The 22028-nt window shown below is 45.6% G+C and overlaps 1 protein-coding gene across 1 annotated transcript in view; it reads left to right on the top strand.

Annotated features, from left to right (window-relative positions):
* Nucleotides 1-449: 449 nt before the first annotated feature.
* AGBL5 (AGBL carboxypeptidase 5) overlaps nucleotides 450-22028 on the top strand; it is a gene marked incomplete in the record, with an annotated part of 117930 nt that continues 96351 nt past the window's right edge. The window contains 1 exon segment of the mRNA XM_077489098.1: nucleotides 450-536.

Here is a 22028-nt window from a genome sequence, read left to right as displayed (position 1 = left end):
TCTATTTACTTGACACAACCTCATCTTTTTTATTTTATTGTGTTTGTGTGCACTGTTATTTATTTATTTTTTTTCATAAACAGTTGCAGAGACATCACGTGACACACAAAAAAATGACACCTCCCGTCATTTTATTCTATAGGTCCTCTGGCTTCCAGTAAATAGATAATTCTTTGGAGTTTTAAATCTGGCTCAGGAACGCCAGTGCAGGCACAGAGGCCGCTGATTGGTCAGCCACAGCAGCTGCTGTCACTGAGGGGAACTCCCCCTCCCACTGAGTGACGTCTGCCCCGCCCCTGTACTCCAAGGTTGCCATAGCAGCTAAACTCTCCCTGGACCGTGAGCTGACAGCGAGGCTTGGAACACACGTGTTGGCCATGTGGCCAATGAGCGAGCCAGTTGCTAGTGGGTGACCGGGCGGACCAATCACAGGACGGGGTGTTGTTGTCTGGCCCGGAGAGGGGAGGGAGGGGATTTGTTTGGGTTACACCGACTCAGCTGGGTGAGGACGCTGTGCCGAGCTTGGTGGTGTTACGGTAGGTGATATTCGGGGCTGACAGGCGCCTGTGTGCAGAGCTCGTACATGTATGGCTGCTGCGGGGGCGTGAGGCACGTATGACATGGCTGAGAGGCGACATATTGTGTACAGGACTAGTAGAGGAGCTGCATGCACTGGTAAAGAGCTGCAGAGATGAGTCATGATCGTAGGAGGTGGGTATTGGGCCCTTGGTGGGGGAGATGCATGGTGACACGGGCTACATAGATGGACACTTCTCAGTACAGGGCACGGCACCAGAGTCAATGTGTGACAGGGAGGGCCATACAACATAGAGCTACAAGGGAGTAGGATCATATACCGCAAGAAATGCTAGATGAGCTGCATTTAAAGAGCTGCGTGGACGATTAGAGAGCTGCATGCTCCAGCGGTGTACTGATAACAGGAGATGCTTCTATGACTGGTGGGGAGGGATCTATAGGATACTAAACTGATAAGTATCACATTGCATATGTCTTCAGTAATAGAAGAGCTGCATGTTCTTTTTTGTTGGGTCTGCTTGTAGGATACTAAACTGACAGCTTTCACGTTGTATAAAGGATTAGTAGTAGAGGAGCAGTAGAATAGTAAACTGCAAAGATTCACATTGCATGTATGATTAGCAGTACGCGAGCTGCATGCTCCAGATGTGTCCTCATAATAGGAGCTACGTCCAGGGCTTATGGAGAGGGAGTTATAGGATACTAAACTGAGACATTTCACATTGCATATATCTTTAGTGGTAAAGGAAACTGCATGCAAGGCTGAAGAGCTGGATATTATATTTATGGCGTCCGTGGCTGGTGGTAGAGGAGCTTTGTCCATGGCTCGTGGTTAAGGATGAGCTCCGGCGTGTTTGCATATTCCACGTGCAGAGCCCGCCAGGAAAGTCGGCGCTGCGCTAATCACAGGCAGTGAGACATTGCCCGATCTCTGCAGCTGCGCATCGGGGGAATGTCTCGCTGCCTGTGACTAGCACAGCGCTGCGCCGGCTTCCTGGCAGGCCCTGCACGTGGAGTATGCGAACACACTGGAACTTCGTCCATGGCTCGTGGTAGAGGAGCTTCGTCCATGGCTCGTGGTAGAGGAGCTTCGTCCATGGCTCGTGGGTAGAGGAGCTTCGTCCATGGCTCGTGGTAGAGGATCTCGTCCATGGCTCGTGGTAGCGGAGCTTCGTCCATGGCTCGTGGTAGCGGAGCTTCGTCCATGGCTCGTGGTAGCGGAGCTTCGTCCATGGCTCGTGGTGGCAGGGCTGTAGGATAATAAACTGCGAAGATTGACATTGCCTGTATTATGTAGTAGGGGAGCTGCATACAAGTTTGAAGAGCTGCATGCTCTTGAAGAGCATAGGATGCTAAACCGAGACTTTTCACATTGCATTCATCTTTAGCAGTAAAGGTGCTGCACGCAAGGTTGAAGAGCTGCTTGCGGGTCCTGATAATAGGAGCTGCATCCATAGTTTATGGTAAAGGAGCTGCAGGAAATTAAACCAAGGTGTATCACATTGCATACATGATGAGTAGTAGAGGCACTGCATGTCGAATTTTCTGGGTGCTGATAATCGGAGGTACATCCAGGGCTCCTGGTAGAAAAGCTGTAGGGTATTTAAACTAAGAAGTTTCACATTACATACATGATTAGTAGTAGAGGAGCTGCATGCAAGATTGAAGAGCTGCATATTACATTTATGGGTGCTGATAATAAGAGCTACAGTCCTACCTCATGGTAGAGAGCTGCAGGATACTAAACTGAGAAGTATCACATTGCACATTGTTAATACAATTAGTGGTAGGGAAGCAAAGGATTGAAGAGCTGCATGTTGCATTTATGGGTCCGGATAACTGTCACGGGATGAGCTCAGCCATAGCCTGAACCCACCTGACTGGGCCTACCTGCAACCTGTCACCCCGTACTGGGTCAATCCTAAGTGACGGAGGCACTTCCCAGCCCCCAGAGCCGCATGTATACACACACCCCTTGTATATTTACCGCTGCAAGGCATAGAATTCTGTGGCTGCTTGTGATCGGCCCAGTGCAAGTGGCAGCTTCCTGGTAGGCTCACTCAGATGGGTTCAGGCTATGGTCAGAAATATTGCCCTGAGCATACATACATGATGCATAGTAGAGAAGCTGCATGCAAGATTGAAGAGAGGCATTTATGGGTCCTGACAATTGGCGTTATGTCCTTGGCTCGTACTGGGGGAGCTGCATGCAGCACACATGGGGGGGTGGGTTTAGTCTACACTGTTGTGTACTCCAGAGCCATATAAAGTAGAATGGATATCCTGGTGCAACTACCAATTGTCTTCCTACATTGCTGTATGAGGAGATCCGGGCTACATGCATTGCTGCTGGACACAGGATCTCTGAACATGGTAGAGGAGGTATAGGATATGTAACTGAGAGGTTTGAGATTTAATGTCCTGATAGGTGGAGCTATGATCATGGCTCATGCTGAGGGATCTGTGTTCATGACATGTGTGGAGGTTCAGGCTACATAGATGTGCACTCCTGAGTGGTGTAGGTACAATGGATATCCTACTACATTAATGTATGAGGAGGTCTGTTCTACGTGGTAGGACTGCTGACACAGGATCTTTGTGTTTGGAGGAGCTTCTCTGTAACTAACAGTGATGTAAGTAACTCAGTTAAAATAAACGGAGTTGCTAACGCAGTTACTTTAGAGGGTAACAAGTAATCGAACTGATTACTCTTCCCCTGATGGTAACTCAGTTCCCATTACTTGGTCGGCGTTACTGCAATTACATCTACCGCCCGGGAGACCCGCCGTGGTCGCGCTGCCTGGCCGTTCGTTCCGCTGCGGGGAGAGGGGCTTTCGCCCGCTGAGCTGAGAAGAGGCAGAGACTCAGAGAGACTGTCTGGACCGCCCCGCCTATCCAGAGAGGGAGAATGTAGGGAGGTGGGGCGGACACTGAAAAATGAAGTCAGCTGACACCAATCGAGTGAAGGGGAAGGGTCTCTCTCTCTCTCTCTCTCTCTCTCTCTCTCTCTCTCTCTCTCTCTCTCTCTCTCTCTCTCTCTCTCTCTCTCTCTCTCTCTCTCTCTCTCTCTCTCTCTCTCTCTCTCTCTCTCTCTCTCTCTCTCTCTCTCTCTCTCTCTCTCTCTCTCTCTCTCTCTCTCTCTCTCTCTCTCTCTCTCTCTCTCTCTCTCTCTCAGGAAGGCAATCCCTGGAGGCATTCAAGCAAGTGACTGCCTGATAATTCGAATTGCAGTGCAATCGATCCATCCCAAGTCCTCCACCACCTCTGCTTCTTACTGATCCCATCCCTACCCACCATTACTTCAGTTGAAGTTTGGTTGGATGGGATCAGTAAGGCCCCTTTCACACTGGGGCGGTGCGGGCGTCGGTGGTAAGGCGCCGCTATTTTTAGCGGCGGTCTGCGGGCGCTAGCGGGGTGGTTTTAACCCCCGCTAGCGGCCGAAAAAGGGTTAAAACCGCCCGCAAAGCGCTGCTGCAGCGGCGCTTTGCCGGCGCTATTGCCGCGCTGTCCCATTGATTTCAATGGGTAGGAGCGGTGAATACACCGCTCCTTCACCGCTCCAAAGATGCGGCTAGCAGGACTTTTTTCACTGTCCTGCCAGCGCACCGCTCCAGTGTGAAAGCCCTCCGGCTTTCACACTGGAGTGAAAGGGGCCGATTTTTTTCAGGCGCTACACAGGCGCTCTTTTTAGCGCTGTAACGCCTGAAAACCGCCCCAGTGTGAAAGGGTCCTAAGAGGCAGAGGTGGTGGTGGGGGGAGAGGATGGCACCACCACCGCTGCCACCCCCCCCCCCCAAGTAGTTAACACTCAGTAGTGTATACTGGATGTGGGAGCATGCGGCCGGACTCTGCAGCTACAGTATTAAAGGTTAACATCTTGGACCCCTGGTCCTGGCTCTCCATAAACAAATATATCCTGATATACAGGGACTTCCACGTTGGGCTCCAGTGTGTTTGGGGGGTCTGGCCTGGTCCCTGAGGTATTCGAGAGAACTCTAAAATAAAATTTATTAACCTTTTGAAGAAAATCACCCTAAATGGTGACTAATACAATACATCTTGCTGCTTTTCCTGCCCAAATCCTTTCCTCCTGAGCTGAGGGCCCCATCGGCATACCTGTCTTAGGCACTACTGGTTTATGATTTTAATGTTTGATCAATAAAATTTTATGAGGGGACAAAAAAAAACTTATTTTCACCAATATATTGACCCTTCCTTATTGTTGCACCCTTGAAGAAGGAACTCCGAAACGCGTTGGGTGTTAGGAGGTCTTATCATCTATGATTCATATGGTGATATCTGTTGACTATGTTCAGCGAGTCATTGTTTTATGTTTGTATTGATTCTATGATGTTTAACTTGAATAAATTTGAATTATTTTAAAATATACTTTTTTGTTTAATACCATTAAATACATGTTGCCTAAAAAGTCAAATTAAAAGGGGAAATAACCATGTTTTTTTTGTGCCCCCCCCCCCCCCCAAGTACTTTACACCACCCAGCCCCCCCCCCCCCCCCCCAAGTACCACCGCTGCCACCCCTGTCACAGTTACTTTTCTGAGTAACTAATTACTTTTCCAGTGTAGTAACTGAGTTACTAACGCAATTACTTTTTGGGAGAAGTAATGTGTAACTTAACTAATTACTTTTTTAAAGATGACCAACACTGGTAACTGATGATTGAGGGACTTGCTTCATGGTAGGGGAGGTGAAGGATATCCAGCTGAGAAATTGACATGAATACATGATTCGTAGTCGTGGGGCTGCATGTTACACTTTGAATGACAATTGCGTGGTCATACAACACTATACCCAAATTAAATTTTTATCGTCTTTTTTTTTTTTTTCCCCCCCAAATAGAGCTTTCTTTTGGTGGTATTTGATCACCTGGGCGATTTGTTAAAAAATGTAAAAAGACCGAATTTAAAATTTTAACTTTTTATTTTCTTTAAAAATTTTATAAATGGGTAATTTTTTGTCATTGATGTATGCTGATGAGGCGGCACTGATGGGCATCGATAGGTGGCAGTGATGGGCACTGATCGGTTACACTGATGGGCAGCACTTCTAGGTGGCACTTGTGAGCATCGATAGGTGCACTTGTGGGCACTGTTACTGTTATAAATGAGGCATAATTGCCTCTTCCTCTTCGGGACTTATGTCTCTTTAAGATAAGCCGGTGAACGACTTTTTTTTCCTCCGCTGTTAACATGAGGAAAAAAAAAAAAAACGATCACCAAGCTTTTGTTTGCATCATGTGATCAGCTGTCATTGGCTGACAGCTGATCACATGGTAAGGGGCTGGGACCGGCCCCTTACTCGGATCGGTGATCACACGAGTCTCAGTGACTCGGTGATCACAGCGCACACAGGGAGCGTGTGTAGTGCAGGCCGTCATATGATTTCCTCCTGGAAATTCACATCCGCGCTGTGGCCGTCATTCGGCCATAGCGCAGAAGCCAGGAGGTTAAGGGTGGGCCTGGGTTTGGTCTGAATTTGTGTTCAAGCTGTCACTCATGCCCACCACCGTCCAACCTACTATGGCCAGGTCATTCCCTGACACCATTGACCCGATATATGGCCATGCTGGATCAATGTCTTTGCCCTAATATGGTCATAATTAGGAAATGTCACTATCCTATCCCCCTCCTATTTTGTACATTTGGTGTGGGGAATGCCCTGGCTACAGTTGATTAGTTGGGAGTGACATCTTTCTTCTGGGTTCAGTTCAGACCAAACCCAAAGCTCACCCTTGGTCCTGATAATAGGAGCTACATCCATTGCTCGTGGTGAGGGAGCTGCATGCGTGACCGCTGACAAAGGATCCCTATGCGTGTTAGAGGAGCTTGTATGTAACTGATGACAGAGGATCATAGCGAGGCTCATGATAGAATTGCTATATGTTTGGAGTCTGTCTTTTTAAGAGAAGGCCTAGTGCATGGACTCCTACTCTTCTTGGTTCATGATAGGATTATACTGATGGTGTGGTTTATGGTAGAAAAGCTAGGTTCATGGTAGAGGACGCCTACGCTGCTGCTCTGCTCATGGTAGAGGACGCCTACGCTGCTGCTCTGCTCATGGTAGAGGACGCCTACGCTGCTGCTCTGCTCATGGTAGAGGACGCCTACGCTGCTGCTCTGCTCATGGTAGAGGACGCCTACGCTGCTGCTCTGCTCATGGTAGAGGACGCCTACGCTGCTGCTCGGCTCATGGTAGAGGACGCCTACGCTGCTGCTCGGCTCATGGTAGAGGACGCCTACGCTGCTGCTCGGCTCATGGTAGAGGACGCCTACGCTGCTGCTCGGCTCATGGTAGAGGACGCCTACGCTGCTGCTCGGCTCATGGTAGAGGACGCCTACGCTGCTGCTCGGCTCATGGTAGAGGACGCCTACGCTGCTGCTCGGCTCATGGTAGAGGACGCCTACGCTGCTGCTCGGCTCATGGTAGAGGACGCCTACGCTGCTGCTCGGCTCATGGTAGAGGACGCCTACGCTGCTGCTCGGCTCATGGTAGAGGACGCCTACGCTGCTGCTCGGCTCATGGTAGAGGACGCCTACGCTGCTGCTCGGCTCATGGTAGAGGACGCCTACGCTGCTGCTCGGCTCATGGTAGAGGACGCCTACGCTGCTGCTCGGCTCATGGTAGAGGACACACAAACTATATTGTCAAAAGTATTGTGACGCCTGCCTTTACACACACGAACTTTAATGGCATCCCAGTCTTAGTCTGTAGGGTTCAATATTGCGTTGGCCCACCCTTTGCACCTATAACAGCTTCAACTCTTCTAGGAAAGCTGTCCACAAGGTTTAGGCTTGTGTCTATGGGAATGTTTGACCAATCTTCTAAAAGCACATTTGTGAGGTCAGGCACTGATGTTGGACAAGAAGGTCTGGCTCGCAGTCTCCGCTCTAATTCATCTCAAAGGTGTTCTATCGGGTTGAGGTCAGGACTTTGTGCAGGACAGTCCAGTTCCTCCACCCCAAACTCGCTCATCCATGTCTTTATGGACCTTACTTTGTGCACTGGTCTAAATGATTTGGTGGTGGGTGGGGGGCGAGGGATTATGGTGTGAGATTTGTTTTTTCAGGGATTGTGCTTTGCCCCTTAGTTCCAGTGAAGGGAACTATTAAGGGATCCGCATACCAAGACATTTTGGACTATTTCATGCTCCCATCTTTGTGGGAACCGTTTGGGGATGGCCCCTTCCTGTTTCAACATGACTGCAGACTTGTGCACAAGGGTCCATAAAGACGTGGATGAGTGAGTTTGGGGTGGAGGATCTTGACTGACCTCAACTTGATAGAACACCTTTGAGATGAATTAGAGCGGAGACTGCGAGCCAGGCCTTCTTGTCCAACATCAGTGCAAACAAATGCACTTCTGGAAGAACGGTCAAACATTCCCATAGACACACTCCTAAATCTTGTGGATAGCCTTCCCAGAAGAGTTGAAGCTGTTATAGCTGTAAAGGGTGGGCCAACTCAATATTGAACCCTATGGACTAAGACTGGGATGCCATTTAAAGTTCATGTGCGTGTAAAGGTAGGCTTCACAATACTTTTGCTAATATAGTGTATGTTTGCATGTGCTATATATCTGAGGATAACCCAGGTACAGTCATAATGTTAGGGGCTACATAGACTGACAATGTCCAGGGTAGTCGTATGGTCAGGAGCTAGAGCAGGGATATGCAATTAGCGGACCTCCAGCTGTTGCAGAACTACAATTCCCATGAGGCATAGCAAGACTCCGACAGCCACAAGCATGACACCCAGGGTCAGAGGCATGATGGGAGTTGTAGTTTTGCAACAGCTGCAGGTCCGCTAATTGCATATCCCTGCAGTAGATGATTGAGGACATCCAGGCCCTAGTCATAAGGTTGCGTGATATATAGAGTGAGGATATCCAGGGTACAATCATATGATCAGGTGTTGTATACCTGAATGAGACTATCTAGGGTACAGACATCTGGCTGGGTGTGGGGTTTCTATTATGCTTTTTTTTTTTATTGTACTGCCTTTCTTAGTTGCAGTGTTTACCTATGTCATTGCTGATTGTTGTGTTGGGTGTTTTTTTTATTTTTTTATTTTTTTTATATATATATTTCCTTTGTTTGTATTTGTTGCGTATGGTTCATATATTTGTGTTTTTGTTTTTTGATAGTAAAACTAGTGCAGTTATCCTGTGTGATCCGCTTATAGTGCTCACACACGCAAAGTCTAAGCCCTTGTACACACGGTCGGACATTCCGACAACAAAATGCGCCGGATTTTGTCCGAAACTTGTGTTGCATACACACGGTCAGACAAAGTTGTCGGAAAATCTGATCGTGCGTAACGTGATGACGTTATTTCGTTACGACGGGACTAAGTTCGGGCCAGTAGCCAATAGCTTTGGTCTAGGAATTTGATCTGAACATGTGTGGCACTTTGTCTGATCGGAATTCTCTACACACAATCGGACAAAGTCCAATCGGATCATGTTGTCAGAAAGTTTTATAGCCCAGCTCTAAAACTTTGTCCATCGGATATTCCGACGGAAACAGTCCGATGGAGCCCACACATGATCGGATTATCCGACAACACGGTCCGATCGGACATTTTCCATCAGAATGTCCGACCGTGTGTACAAGGGCTAAGTCCCCAGGCCAGGATTTGGTCATAGAAGGTTCTAATGAATTGCTGGTTTCTCATGAGAGGCACAGACCTTTTTCTTTCTTTGGGGAAATCTGTGTGTGCACTGCTACAGGCCAAGCTGTTTAGTGTCATGGCAGGTCCAGGGCCCAACAGATGGCGCACATTCTGTAGGTCAGGGGTGCCCAACCTTTTGAAGAGCAAAGCCTCCCCAGCACCCCCAAACACTTTCCCTGAGGCCCTTCTCTATCCAGTGGTGTCCAGGGACTCTCCTCCTGATTGGCTGGGGCACAGCCGCGGTGCCGTTGGCTGCTGCGGCTGTCAATCAGTGTTAGTTAGCCAAAGGGCAGCTGCGTGTCTGAATGCTGAATGGACACACAGGGCTGCAACTTGGCTCGGTTGCCCCATAGCAAGCTGCTGGTCTGTGGGGACACTAGTCGGGTGGGAGGGACTGCTTTCGTACTGATGCGCTATGATTTACCCACACCGTGGGTGCGGCGTAGCGCACCTCTGACTTTCCTGAGGGTTAGCTGAATTTTGCCATAGAATTCTATTCTATCCTGCAGGTGTGGTGCACTTTCTGAAAGCTCACCAAACCCACAGATATTAACCGAAGTCTGTGGCTCAGTGCAGGTAACCTGCATGTGCACACTGCTCTGCACCTCCAGATCAGTTTGAAAGCAGCCCAGAGAGTAACCAGTGCAGAAATAGAACAGATATGCCGCTTGCTATGCGATTTTTTTTTTTTTTTATAAAAATAATTTTTTTTTAAACACAATCTTTACTGCATGTATAGCCGGCTATTACTGTCCCAGGCAGAGTGCACTTAATATCACAGCGCCTGTGACAGGAGGTGGCGCTATACGGGAAGCATCGGCTCTGCTCTCTACTGCAGCTGCGTTCTCCCTCTACCGCCAGCTCCATTCAACACTGATTCTCTGGGGTGGAGGGTTGGGGACCTGCCATCCTAGAGCAGGAGGTCACGAGCCAGTGGCTGGGCACCCCTGCCCGTAGGTCTTGGTAGTGATGGCACATTGGATGCAGGCAGTCTGTGCAGACTAGTAGGCTTGCATTAAAGCTTAACCAGACTTTCCTAGTTTATTACAGCAATGCAGCTTACACAGTAATAAAATTTGCTGCATATTTAAAGTAGAAAAAAAAAAAAAACACCCCCTAACCTCCCCCACCTGTATAATTAAAAAAATAAAAATAAAAAGTGTGTGTGTGTGTGTGTGTGTGTGTGTGTGTGTGTATGTCACCACGCTGAACGAGAGGAGGACGGGCTCCCATTTTTGCCGGCCGGCTTGTATACACGCGATTTGATGCATTTTTTCTATGTAAGTGCATGTCTTTTTACGATTAAAGAATATTAATGGTTTTACGCTATGGGAGGTTTTTCTTTCTCTTTTGAGTACATTCATTGCTTTTCAATGCGAATGTGGAGCACCGTAGTGGCCTGCAGTACATGAAGTGTCGCCCCTGGGAAACACAGACATCTGGTATAAGTGAGAGGTTGCGATTGGCTTTTACCATAACGCTCCTTACGCTTATACCATCTGGTAAGCGCAATCTTTTCTCGGTAGCTGGGCACATCTTCTTGATACTTGTGTGGAATCACCGCGGTGCATGTATTCGATGCGGAGAGATTGTCCTTCAACATACATTTTTTTTTATTGTGGACTTTTATCATTCAATTTAGTGGAAAGACTTTACGTTGAATATAGTACTGTTTACTGATAATTGTGACAGCTGTTTGTTGGCGCAGCTCTATTATTTTTCTTGCAATATTTTAAAGTAGAACTATAGGCAAAACTGTTTTTATTTTGGATAGATCAAGGGAGGGATATAAATCTTCCCTGTCAGATTTTTTTTTTTTTGCCATCATTGTCCCATTGCGGAGATTTCTCTTCACTTCCTGTCCCATAGCCAAACAGGAAGTGAGAGAAAATCCTGCAAATTTAAGGGATTCTCTTGGCGATCCCCAGACCAAGTGTCCCTATTGGAAGATTTACCCATTATTAATTTTTCATTGGTTGATGAGGGAGTGTTCAGTGTTCACCTTATTTTATTTTTTTTTCTTTTTCTTCCCTGTAAAGTTGTACTAATGTTAGCCATACACTATGAAAAATAGTTCATACTTCCATTTCAAATAATGAACACTTGGTTGTAAGAGCAAATAATAGTGGCGTCGTATAATGACCGAATTTCGAACAACAAATTGTCCAATGAACTTAAATGCATCCCTTTTTTTTTTTTTCCATTTTGTCACATACGGGTAGTGCAAACAATTCAATTTTTAATGGGCAAGAAGCACATTAATCTTTAAATTTATTCTTCGTTTGGCAGTTTTCAACCTGTACTTTTTATTTTTTATTTTTTTTTGTTTTGTTTTTTTCTTCTGACTCTGAAAAGTCAAAAACTACTTTCTATTTTTTCTCTTAATGGGATGAAAAACGAACGAATGGTCCAAATTACAGATTTTCAAACGTTTTTTTTCTCTAGTGTATGGAGACCATAACCCTTGAACCACTTCCCGACTGCGCTATAGCCGAAAGATGGCTACAGCGCAGCTCTTCAGTTCTGGTAGGACATCCTCCCAGGTGCGCTCTGCGACCTTAGGACACGGCTCATCAGATTGCGGTAAAGGGTCAGTCACGGCAGGACCTTTTACCGTGTGATCAACTGTGTCCAATCACAGCTGATCACATGTAAACAGACTTGCCGATTATCGGCAGTCCTTTCCTTGCGCGTTGTCTCTGTATGAGGAAAGGAGTGATAGTGAGTTGATAACTGGCAAGTCTGTTAGGGCACAGTGAGTACGTTGTTAATACTCTTGGTGCCCATCATCAGCGCGGCCTCTTTGGCGGCCCATCATCAGCGCGGCCTCTTTGGCGGCCCATCATCAGCGCGGCCTCTTTGGCGGCCCATTGGGGAAGAAGAAAAATTTACTTTTTTTTTTTTCACAATTTACGTTACTTTCATTTTTTTCTAAATAAGATTTAAAAAAAATACCACCAAAAGAAAGCTCTATTTGTGTGAAAAAAATGAGAACGCTTTCATATGGGTACAGTGTTTGTATGACCGCTCAATTGTCATTCAAATTGTGACTGTTCTGAAATGTGAAAATTGGCCTGGCAGGAAGGGGGTAAAAGTGCCCATCATTGAGGTGGTTAATAATAGTTCTTCTTTAATTCATGTTAACATGGGTTTTAATGCACCAAAAAAGTAACTGGGCTCATAAGTATGTATGAATGTGAGTTCGGGACCTTAGATTGTAAGCTCCTTGAGGGTAGGGACTGATGTGAATGTACAATGTATAGCGCTGCGTAAATTGACGGCGCTATACAAGTACCTGAAAAATAAAATAAATAATAAAAGGATGGGAAGGTTTCAGGTTCCCTTTAAAAGCACTCAGCAGAGCATGGAGCTGGATGATGTCATGTGGATTACTGGTAGTGTGATTTCATCCATCTCTATGGTGTGACGGTGGTGGTGGTGGTGACTGTGATCACCCATCGGGGCCATAGCTCTTCCAAGGACATCACCGGTGCAGAGCTACACCCGCACCCCATAGATAATGGCTGGACCTACATTTGTCAGTCTTTGGTAAGTGGGGCCATAAAATATTCCTATTTGCATGTTAAAGCTTCGGAGATAACGGGATGGATGAGGAGCTCAGCCCTCCTAATTATCCCATAGTTGTATGCCCATTCTCACATCCGTGATTCTCCCCCTCCCCATTCCATAGCCCGCTTCTCTACTCCTCATCTGACTTTAAAGTGTATTTCCACCTTTGCAGCCAAATTGGGATAACACCTACTTTATATATGTTGCATGTTCCTGTTAATATAAGCAGAACATAATATATATTTAACCACATCAACACTGGGCACTTTCGCCCCCTTCCTTCCCAGACCAGTTTTCAGCTTTCAGTGCTCTAGCGCTTTCAGTGACAATTGCGCGGTCATGCTACACTGTACCCAAATTAAATTTTTATCGTTTTGTTCACAGAAATGGAGCTTTATTTTGGTGGTATTTACTCACGACTCTGGTTTTTTTATTTTTTGTGATCTAAGCGAAAAAAGAGCGGGGAAAAAAAAAAACAATATTTTCTTCTTTATATTTTAAAAGAAATCCAATAAAATCTAATTTTGTCATAAATTTAAGCCAAATGTAATCTGCTACATGTTTTTGGTAAAAAAAAAAATCTGTTAAGTGTATAATAATTGGTTTGTGTGATGACGGACATATGTGCGCAGGTGATCAGACATGTGTGCTGATAATCATTGGGACATGTGATTTTAGTGGGACATATGTGGGGGACATGTGTGTGTTTACACTAGACTGGTGATCAGTGAGTAAAAAGCTGTAAAAAACATCTCATACTTGCTGATCACCAGCCGAATGCAGCGATTCACTCTCCTCAACAACAACTTCCGTGTGAGGAGAGGAGAGCCGATTGCCTAGGAACCGGCTCTCTGTTTACATCACATGACGGCTGTGATTGGACACGGCCATCGTGTGATCAGGAGGGCCAATCACAGAGCCCTCCTGCCGATCGGAGATCCGGGTGACACGAGTGCATCGGGATCGCGCCACTGCGTGGACACGCACGTGCGATTTCCCCCCTCCTTCTTAAGGACGTTCCTGAACGTCCGTTCAGAAGGAGAGAGCTCCCACCTGGCTGTATATGTACATTGGGTGGGAAGTAGTTTAAAAAATGCTGGTTACCATTTTTTTTTTTTTTTCTTGATAAAAAAAAAATCCTTGCTGTGCTGTTTAGGAGGGGGTTGGGGAGTAATGTTTAACGTGTTACTAAACCCTGCATTCACTATATCTACTCCCCCACAGTACATGGAGATGCAATTATTTTAGTAAATATAAACCCACTAAACACCTTTTCTCATTAGCACTCTTATGACTTCTATTAGTGTCTGGTTAAAGCTTGTAGGAGTTTTAATTTTCCTCCGACTGTAATAAAAGGCGGCAGGACTCCTGGCTGTTTGGACCGTGCCAATTGGCCTTGTGCTGATCACATTCACTCTCCCAAGAAGGAAAAAAAAATAAAAATCTAGCGATAACACACCAAACTGAGCATGTGTAGAGTGACCCCCCAAAGGATCTGTACTGTCAGGAAATGGATTGGGGATGGTGGAAGAAGGAGACAGGATCCAACGGCCTTTTTACACAATGTTGAGGATTAACCCCACAGTGAGTATAACAAGCATGCACATATACAGACTTGATTTTACTGTTGTCGGTTTAGTAACACTTTAACAGGATAAACCCTGTCTGTGGTGGGTTCCCAGTTATTCATTAGCTGTAAGCTAGAGTTGAACACTGTCCTAACAAAGGGTTAAACCTTTTGAAACCACGCTCCTCTATTGTATGTTAATAAGGGATAATGTGGGGTCAAAGACACCGAAGCCTAGCACACATGGGCCAAATATTAGCTGGTTCATCCGAAAAACAGGCCAACATTTGGCCCATGTGTACATCAGCCTGTCCTACAGGATCCAGCGGAACAGCATGCTGGAAAACTGGCATCTGATCAGCGATCGCCCCCCTCCATTGATGTCCATGCAAAAAAACTGTCCATTTCAGTTTTGGGTATTCGGCCAAGTGCATCCACAGTTTTCATTTTGCTGCACCACTAGAAAAAAAAATGCTGTAAATGAACAATGCTTTCAGGGATAGAAGGATTAGTAGTTTATTTATATCGATTAACCATTTGCGGATCACTTGAAGATAAAAGTGGATAAAAGGATACACAGCAAGATCACTTTTTCCAGCGGCGGGAGAGGACTCTTCCCTCCCGTTGTGCTCCAGGGCCATCCGTCGCTTACCGGAGCCATCGGTAGCGGCGGAGGCGATTGGATCCTTTGTCCTGTGGTATGGAGCTGAGCCTCCACCCAGCTTTTTACCAATGCAGGGCGGGAGCGACATCAAAATGTCACTTCTGCCCATAGCTCTTAAAGTGGTTGTAAACCCTCCCCCACAACTTTGTCCCATGTAAATCAGCTTAAAAAACCCTACTGAACACTGCTTGTAGATATCGCCTTAGTATTGTAATCCTTGTTGTTCTGTAGAATGAAGTCACTGAGCATGCCCAGATCTCCCCTGATTTAAGGCACACTCTCTATGTCTTATCTATCTGTTATCAGGACTTCCTACAGCACAACACTGAACTCTGCTAATCACAGCTTCCTCCTACACACCATGTGACCTCACATACAGTCTAAACTTGGCCATTACTGCAGTCTTATCAGCTGAAGCTGATAAGTCTGACAAAGGGAAACATTAGACATGGGCACAAGTAAATACTATGAAATAAAACAAGTCAGCTATGAACAGGGAAGCAGGGTTGCCATAGAAATGTTGGATTGAGAAGGAGGCTTGGTTAACAGTACAGGAAGTGCTCAATGTAAGGGTGGAAATGCACTCCACTGTGGACTCGAAAACAATACTTAAGATGGTGCTGCCTAACCCCTGGAAACAAGTTTTTTTTTTAAAGTTTCTTTAAACAGTAAGTAATATGCAACTTGGGCTGGATTACAGTGGCTATAGTCTGATAATTACTTATTATAATGGACTAAATGAAAAGAAGCATCAGAGTGGGAGAGTTTACTTCCTCTTTAAGAGGGGACAAATAGTGTAGCGCTAAATAAGTGAAGAAAAAGAGAATATTTAAGGAGTATTAGTAATGGAACCAATACTATACCACGTACTAATGATACAGTGCACAAAAATTGGTGAATACAAATACTGATTCACTTGGTACACAATATGTGTATAAAACACGTAACTACTAGTGAGTATTAGTGGCTATGAATGTGAGTCCCAAAGAAAACAGTCCATATATGTTGAATAATGGACAAACAACAATGTCGGTCTTCCCAACAAGAGGATCAGATACTGCACAATTCAGTTGGACCGGGCATAACAGCTTGTCTGAAGTGACTTCAAAAAGAATAAATACTCTTACCAGAAAGAGTGGACTCATCTGTCGTACGACAGTGGGTCGACTGCGCTTGTAATCCCAGGTAATGCCAATCCGGTGTTACGGGTTGACGATGGTTCTCATGGATCACCACGTTGTCTCCAACTTGCACAGACTTCCAATATTGGACGCTGGGACATGCGTCTCCCGGATCAACAGGGTCCAATTGTTCACATTGGGGTGTCACCCCAAGTGCGGTGAGTATTCAAAAGAGAGAAAAGAAAAAAAGGCTCCAAATGGCGCAGGTCAGACGGTAACCATTGGGTTTATTTAAGAAGGGTCATAAAAGCCATAACACAAATTCCGATAAAACATAAAACAGCAATGTGGGGTGCCAAATGCAAGTTCGTCGTGTTTCGACAACAAAAGGTCTTCAACAGGGGCATATGCCATTGAAACGCGTGGGGCAGGCAAATTGGACACTGACACTTTGGGGACCAGTGACGCTAATACAGGGATCGGTGCTAAAAATATGCCTCTGTACTAATAACACTGGCTGGGAAGAGGTTAAAAATGGGCGATTAAAGGGTTAACTGTGTACCTAACCAGTGCTTGCTTACTGTGGGGGAGGTGCTTTTACTAGGGGAAGGCACTGATCCATGTTCCTGCTTTTCAGAGACAAGATTAATGCCTTCCCTACTGACAGAAAAGTGATCTGTCTTGTTCACATAGGCAGATCACTGTTCTGGCTCTCTGCCTAATGATTGACGGGTGCCAGTGGACATCGAGTCTGTGTTACCCGCAGATCAGCTCCCGCTGTGTAAAATCAGAGCTGGTCGTCGGTGGTGCGCACACGTGCCCCAGACCCAGAAGTGCAGGATCTTGTACTAGGTACGTGATCCTGCACATGAGAGCCACCTTGCTGCCATATATGCAAGTTATATGGTTGGCAAGCAGTTAACTGCCTCCCTGGCCAACTGTGTGAACAAGCTCTTACTCTGAATCTGCTCTGTATTGGCTGTATATGGGCTGCTATGATATTACCAGGCTGTGTCCATTCATTTAGTGCTGTTCAGTTGTTGCATAGCGATGACTATAGTGTGTAATGTTTTTGTGTTAGGAGACGCATTGCATAGTGTTCAAAGTAACTGTCCATTCTTTTCATTCCATCACACTAGACAGGTGGCCGGAACACACAGAGAGGAATTAGAAACGGCATCCTCTGTTATGGGAATCCGGAGTTTCCCAGCTCTCCGGCTTTGTTCATACATGGCCAGACTGGCTCTTCATAAAGTAATTGTGCTGAAAGAAATAGGGAGGCTACTTCTGTTGTCCTCTCCTTGTGCATTTTTTATTGTTATATAAATGAAAATAATCAAATTTCTGCATAAATTTAGGCCAAAATGTATTCTGCGATATGTCTTTGGTAATAAAAATAAAAAAAGCATATATTAATTGGTCTGCATGGAAGTCATACTGCCTATAACGATGGTATATGTATATTGGGATTTTTATTTATTTTTTTAATTATATGGCGGTGATCAGAAACTTGTAGTGGAACTGTGAAATCTGACACTGGGTGAGAACTGACATTGACTTTACCAGTGACACTAATACAGTGATCGGTGCTAATACTATACACTGTCACTGTACTAATGACACTGTCTGGAGAGGAGTTAACCTCTCGAGGTAATCAAGGGGTTGAATGTGCGCTTAACAATGTGTAATATGTAGAGCTGGGGAAAAAATCAATTTAAATCTTGAATCGAGTTGAGAGGTCAAATTTTCAGCAAATCGATTTTTATTTTATATTTTTTTTTCACCAGGACCGGTGTTTACACCGCGGCGGTCCTGCGGTGCTACGGGCAGAAGTTTTTAGGCGAGGCCGCTGCTTTGGCCTAGTCCTCGCCTAAAAACTACTGCCCGCAGCTCTTCAAGACTGGTGCAGTGTCCATCAAAAAAAAAACTCAATTCAAATCGTGAATTGAGGTTGGGTTTTTTTTTTTTTTTTTTTTTTTTTTTTTTTTTTTTTTACTAAAGGTCTTTGTTTGTTATCCCTGCAAAGCAGAGATTGTTCCCTCTATACAGAGCCCTGTGTTGATTGTGTCTCTTCCCCCCCCCCAGTTGCCACATTTAGCACCTTTTCGGGAGGGGAAAGCGAGTACCCGTTTTGACTCACCGACAGTCCTATTCACTTTAATGCGGCAGTGACACAACCAGGTGAGGGACGTGGCGGGAGCAGGTGATAGGATGCCCACTAACAGGCGCTGCCATGATGGATCTGAAATGACAGGTCCTCTTTAAATGTAAGGACTTATTCTTGCTGTTAGTTAGGATACATTCATTTTGTTTGCAAACATTAAAGATTCTATTTCGAATAATAAGCTGTGAAGTTAGTAAAATAATCAAGGATAAAACAAAAACATAATAATCAAAAAAAAAAAAATGATTCAATCATACAGTTTGTAGTGCACATAGATTTGCAAAACAATGGGATAAAGGAATATTCCTTTGTTTTTATCTCATGGTTACTGTGCAATTATGTGAATGCCTCAATGCAGTGCATGTTATCTCAGCTTGCAGAGCTTGGATTCATTTAAATTAGTTCACCAAAAATTTAAATTTTGCAGAAAAAGTTACAGCCCCATGCTACATAACTAAGCTCCATTTCATGCTGAATAAACTCAATTTATTAATGTATCTTAAATAGAAAACAATCTTTAGATTATATTTTTACTCCAAAAGCTGTCTATTAAAATAAATTTGATAAAAATCATTTTATTATTATTTTTTTTTTTTATTTATTTTTTTTACTTATCCACCCAGCACCCTAGTATTAAGTCAGCAGCTACAGTATTTGTAGCTGCTGACTTATATATTTTTTTCTATAGGAGCCTGGAGCTCTGCTTTAAGATAAACCCATCTCCTACCAACTCCATACTGCCCAATCCCTATGTATTAGGGGGAAAAAAACTACATGTAGCGTCTTTTGTCCACCACACGTTTTCTTGCTACTGTCACGTTTAAAATCCAAGTAATCCCACAATGCAGTGCAGCATCTGTGCTGCCAAACGCCAGACCTGTTCTCTCTCATAGGAGAGGAAGTGGGCATAGCAACATACACAAATATACTTTGAGGAGCAGCACATTCCAGAGCACTATGGGTTAGCTAAAGAGACAGCACAATAGACGCTGTCTGTTTTCCTGCCTCAATTTGTCAGATTGAAACTTCGGACTGAGCAGTCTGATTAGGGTGCAGTTACTGGGATGAGTCATTCAGTCCTGTTTGTAAATTTCTCCATAAGTTATAGAGGTCTGTAAACAATGGGCATTTTCTACTAGAATGTTGAGAGATGTTCCCACAAAATGTGCATTAGAAGCCGCTGCAAATCAAATGGAGCCCACCTCACTTCCTGGCTGGAGGTCATCCAGAATTCCTCTCCAGCCTGACAGCCCCTGGCCTGCCTCTTTCATTCATTGGACTTCAGTTCTTTCAATCATGGAGACTCCGCATGACACGTGGGCGTGGTAGTTTGCTTGCAAACACAGCCTGCCTAATACCTGGTACACACAATGAGGTTACGGGACGATTGATCATCATCCTTTTTTTTTTTTTGCATGCTAATTTCATACCGAAAATAAAGCATTTACTAAAGTTATGAAAATTCTCGTATGACAGAATAAAAATTCGGGTGTGTTGTAGTGTATTTGTATTGTATTTTATTTTTCGAACAACTGTATTGATTAAACGAAAATCGTACGACAAACATTTTTGCGCTTGTCCGATCAGATAATCTCATATAAACTGTGGTGATCAACTCTCAAAAGCTCTGATCAGATTATTGTACGATCGTGTGGAAAGTGGTAATTTTCGCAAAATAAGGGGCACAGCCCATCAATGCAGCCTTACCATTTCCCATCAGTGCACCCTGCTCAGTGCCCATCTGCAGCCTCTAAATTGCACATCAAATCCGGGAGACCAACACCCTATTTTTAGGACTTTTACGGCACATACACAATTTCAAGTTTTAAAATCTAACAAAATTTATTGCACACAAAATCTAAATGTATGTTGAACACAACAAGAGAACATGTATAATAATCAAAGCACAATTAAAAATACATGAAAATGATATGCGTAATAGTAATGACAATCATAGATAGATGGTCACCCATATGACACGAAGTAGGCCACAAAGCTCAAAGACCCCTACGCGTTTAGGAGCAACCCTCTTTCTCCTTCATTAGGGTGTTTATACAGGATGTGGCACAACACTACCGCACACAATTGCAGAGTCATCATTTGATTTGCTAAATTGCACATCAATGCACCCTGCTCAGTGCCCATCTGCAGCCAACAAATTGCCCAGCAATTCAGCCTGCTCAGTGCCCACCTGCAGCCTCATCATTGCCCAGAAATGCATCCTTCTCGTGCCCATCTGCAGCCTCATCATTGCCCAACAATTCGGCCTGCTCAGTGCTCATCTGCAGCCTCATCATTTCCCAACAATGCTCCCTGTTCTGTGCCCATCTGCAGCCTTATCATTGCCCAACAATGCTCCCTGCTCAGTGCTCATCTGCAGCCTCATCATTGCCCAACAATGCACCCTGCTCAATGCCCATCTGCAGGCTCAGTGCTTATCTGCAGCCTCATCATTGCCCAACAACGCACCCTGGTCAGTGCCCATCTGCAGCCTCATCATTGCCCAATAATGCACCCTTCTCAGTGCCCATCTGCAGGCTCATTGCCCAACAATGCTCCCTGCTCAGTGCCCATCTGCAGCCTCATCATTGCCCAACAATGCTCCCTGCTCAGTGCCCATCTGCAGCCTCATCATTGCCCAACAATGCACCCTGCTCAGTGCCCATCTGCAGCCTCATCATTGCCCAACAATGCACCCTGCTCAATGCCCATCTGCAGCCTCATCATTGCCCAACAATGCACCCTGGTCAGTGCCCATCTGCAGCCTCATCATTGCCCAATAATGCACCCTTCTCAGTGCCCATCTGCATGCTCATTGCCCATCAATGTTCCCTGCTCAGTGCCCATCTGCAGCCTCATCATTGCCCATCAATGTTCCCTGCTCAGTGCCCATCTGCAGCCTCATCATTGCCCAACAATGCTCAGTGCCCATCTGCAGCCTCATCATTGCCCAACAATGCTCCCTGCTCAGCGCCCATCTGCAGCCTCATCATTGCCCAACAATGCACCCTGCTCATTGCCCATCAATGCACCCTGCTCAGTGCCCATCTGCAGCCTCATAATTGCCCAATAATGCACCCTGCTCAGTGCCCATCTGTAGGCTCATCTTTGCCCATCAATGCACCATGCTCAGTCCCCATCTGCAGCCTCATCATTGCCCAACAATGCACCCTGGTCAGTGCCCATCTGCAGCCTCATCATTGCCCAATAATGCACCCTTCTCAGTGCCCATCTGCAGGCTCATTGCCCAACAATGCTCATTGCCCATCTGCAGCCTCATTGCCCAACAATGCTCCCTGCTCAGTGCCCATCTGCAGCCTCATCATTGCCCAACAATGCTCCCTGCTCAGTGCCCATCTGCAGCCTCATCATTGCCCAACAATGCACCCTGCTCAGTGCCCATCTGCAGCCTCATCATTGCCCAACAATGCACCCTGCTCAATGCCCATCTGCAGCCTCATCATTGCCCAACAATGCACCCTGGTCAGTGCCCATCTGCAGCCTCATCATTGCCCAATAATGCACCCTTCTCAGTGCCCATCTGCATGCTCATTGCCCATCAATGTTCCCTGCTCAGTGCCCATCTGCAGCCTCATCATTGCCCATCAATGTTCCCTGCTCAGTGCCCATCTGCAGCCTCATCATTGCCCAACAATGCTCCCTGCTCAGTGCCCATCTGCAGCCTCATCATTGCCCAACAATGCTCCCTGCTCAG

This window comes from Lithobates pipiens, unplaced genomic scaffold, assembly GCF_037356315.1.
Source record: "Lithobates pipiens isolate NorthernLeopardFrog02 unplaced genomic scaffold, aLitPip1_a1.2 Scaffold_18, whole genome shotgun sequence".
Classification (NCBI taxonomy): Eukaryota; Metazoa; Chordata; class Amphibia; order Anura; family Ranidae; genus Lithobates; species Lithobates pipiens.
Note: the sequence above shows the minus strand (reverse complement) of the source record. Positions and strands in the feature narration are given on the sequence as shown.